Source organism: Artibeus jamaicensis, unplaced genomic scaffold (assembly GCF_021234435.1).
Source record: "Artibeus jamaicensis isolate MK-2021 breed Jamaican fruit bat unplaced genomic scaffold, CSHL_Jam_final scaffold_3307, whole genome shotgun sequence".
NCBI lineage: Eukaryota > Metazoa > Chordata > Mammalia > Chiroptera > Phyllostomidae > Artibeus > Artibeus jamaicensis.
This window is the reverse complement of record NW_026522040.1, coordinates 9,460,260-9,463,814: the sequence shown is the minus strand read 5'-3', so window position 1 is coordinate 9,463,814 and position 3,555 is coordinate 9,460,260.

The following is a 3,555-nucleotide window of genomic DNA, read 5'->3' as shown; positions in this document are numbered from 1 at the left end:
TTGCTGTGGCTAGGACTTCCTGCTGCACAGAATTCCATATTGAATAGAAACAGTGAAAGTGGACAACCTTGTCTTGTTCCTGATCTTAGTGGAAAAGCTTTTATTTTTTGCCCATTGAGTTTGATGTTGGCTTTAGGTCTGTCGTATATGGCCCTTATTATGTTGAGGAATGCTCCCTCTATTCCCACTTTGCTGAGTGTTTTTATCATGAATGAGTGTTGTAGCTTATCAAATGCTTTTTTTGCATCTATTGATATGATCATGTGATTTTGCCTTTGCTTTTGTTTATGTGATGTATCACATTTACTGATTTGCAAATATTGAAGCATCCTTGCATCCCTGGGATGAATCCCACTTGGTCATGGTGTATCGACTTTTTAATATATTGTGGGATGTGGTTTGCCAATATTTTATTGAGGATTTTAGCGTCTATATTCATTTGTGATATTGGCCTGAAGCCAATATCACAAATGTTGGCTTTGTTGTGTCTTTATCTGGTTTTGGAATTAGGATGATGCTGGCTTCATAAAAAGAGTTTGGGAGTCTTCCATCATTTCAGAGTTTTTGGAATAATCTGTGAAGGATAGGGGTTAGCTCTTCCTTAAATGCTTTGTAAAATTCTCCTGTGAAACCATCTGGTCCAGGGCTTTTGTGTGATGAGAGTTTTTGATTACTGCTTCAATTTCATCTGCTGTTATTGGTCTGTTGAGGCTTTCTGCTTCTTCTTCACTGAGTTTTGGAAGATTATATTTTTCTAGAAATTTGTCTATTTCACCTAGGTTTTCAAATTTCTTGGCATACAGTTCTTCATAGTAATTCCTTACAATCCTTTGTATTTCTGTGGTATTATTTGTAATCTCTCCTTTTTCGTTTCTGATTGTGTTTATTTGGGTCCTCTCTCTTTTTTTTCTTGATGAGCCTGCTAAAAGGTTTGTAAATTTTGTTTGTCTTTTCAAACACCAAGATCCTGGATTTATTGATGTTTAGAATTGTGCTTTTAGTCTCTGTGTCATTTAATTCTGCTCTGATCTTGGTTATTTTTTTCCTTCTACTTGCTCTGGGCTGTCTTTGTTGTTGTTACTCCAGTTCTTGTAGACATAGGATTAGGTTGTTTGTTTGAAATGTTTCTATCTTTTTTAGGTAGGCCTGTATTGCTATGAACTTCCCTCTTGGGACTGTCTTTGCTGTGTCTCATAAGTTTTGGGTTGTTGTGAATTCAGTTTTGTTTGTTTCCAGAAACTTTTTGGTTTCTTCTGTAATGTCATTCTTTACTGATTCATTGTTTAATAGCATGCTATTCAATCTCCATGATGTTGAATGTTTTGGGTTCTTTGCCTCAGGATTGGTTTCTAGTTTCAGTATTTTGTGGTCAGAGAAAATACTTGGTATTATTTCAGTGTTTTTTAATTTTTTGAGGCTTGTTTTGTGTCCTATCATGTGGTCTATCTTTGAAAATGTTTCATGTGCATTTGAAAAGAATGTATGTTTAGCTTCTCTGGGATGAAGGGCTCTGTATATATTAGTTAAGTCCATTTCATCTAGAGCATTGTTCAATGCCACAATATCTTTGTTGATATTTTATTTGCAAGATCTGTTTTTGACAGTGGGGTGTTAAAATCCCCTACTATAATTGTGTTGCTGTTAATATTTTTCTTGAAGTTCTCTAAGATTTTTAAAATATATCTGGGTGATTCTATGTTGGGTGCATATGTATTTGTGATGCTTGTGTCTTCTTGGTAGATTTTTCCCTTGAGTATTATAAAATGACCTTCTGGATATCTCTTCATGGCCCTTTCTTTGAAGTCTATTTTGTCTTATATGAGTATTTCTACCCCAGCTTTTTTTTCTGTCCATTTTCTTGGAAAATTTGTTTCTGCCCTTCACTTTCATTCTGTGTAGGTCTTTTGTCCTGAGGTGGGTCTCTTGTAGGCAGCATTTGTCTTGTTCATGCTTTCTTATCCATCCAGCTATTCTATGTCTCTTGATTGAAGCATTTAACCCATTTACGTTTAATGTTATTATTGATAGGTACTTCTTTACTGTCATTTTTGTACCTGTGTTCCTCTCCCTCTCTCTCTTTTTTTACCTTGTCTTTAATGCAGTCCCTTTAGCATGTCTTGCAGAGCTGCTTTGGTGGAGGTGTATTTTTTTTAGACTTCTGTTGTCTACAAAGCTCACTATTTGGATTTTTATCTTGATTGAGAGCCTTGCTGGGTAAAGTAGCCTTGGTTGCAGGCCTCTGGTTCTCATTACTTGGAATATTTCTTGCCATTCTCTTCTTGCTTGGAGCATTTCCATTGGGAAGTCAGCCGCTAACCTTATTGGGGCTCCCTTGTATGTTACTTCCTGTTTCTCCCTTACTACTTTTAAGATTCTCTCTTTGTCTTGGAATTTTGCCATTTTCATGATGATGTGTCTTGAAGTGGGCCTCTTTGGGTTCCTCTTGACTGAGATTCTGTGTGTTTCCTGGATTTGTGTGTCTTTTTCTCTCATCAAATTAGGGAAGTTTTCCATCATTACTTTTTCAAACAGGTTTTCTATCCCTTGCTTTTCTTCTCCTTCTGGTATCCTTATTATATGAATATTATTATGTTTCATATTGTCTTGCATCTCTTTTAATCCCTCTTCATTCTTTCTGAGCCTCTTTTCCTTTTCTTGCTCTTTCTGGGTGTTTTTTTCTACTTTGTCCCCCAGCTCACTGATCCAATCTTCTGCTTTATCTATACTGATTTTGATTATTTCTACTGTGTTCTTCAGTTTTGATACTGTATTCTTCATTTTCTCTTGGCATTTGTTGATAATTTCTATTTTTTTTCATGTCGATATAGTTTGCAGTTAGTTCATTGTAGTTTTCCTGTAGTTTCTGGTAATTCATTGTGAGCTCTTTGAACTTCTTGGTAACCATTGCTTTGAACCCAATAACTGATAGTTGAGTTGCCTCTATTTCATCTAGCATTCCTTCTGAGGCTTCCTCCTTTTCTTTCATTTGGGGATTGTTTCTTTGTCCTCCCATTGTTTGTGAGACTTTTCTTGTTAGCCTCAGCTTCTTAAATTGATCTGTTCTGTCTCCCTGTGTTCATGGTGTGAACTTCTGTGATAGAACACCTGTGAGATTCAGTGGTGCCATCTCCCTAATCTCCCAAGCTCACTGGTCTTGGGCTGTCATTTAAGTTGGCTCTTTCTTTGTCTTTGGGTTTTGATTGCTGTTGAGTCTTTTTTTTGGTGGGTCCTTTCCACCAGCTGGTTAACCAAGGGTCACTCTGTCTACCACCTCTTGTAATCTGTTGTGCTGGTGAAGGTAGGTTGTATTGAAGCTGGTTCTTTCATGTGTTCAAGATTTTGAGGATTCTCTCTTCATACTGTTCTGTTGTTTGTACTGGGTAGTTTCTCCACTATTTAGTTGTACTTCCAGATAGGTCTTGGATTAAAGTTTGTGTGGCTTGCACTCGCTTCTTCACCTTCTTCTGTTGCTATCTGTTGATGGTTCCCTTGTTGTTGGGTTTCCTGTTCCAGTGGGTATCCTGGTGTTCACTGCTTCTACCTACTCTTTTTTGT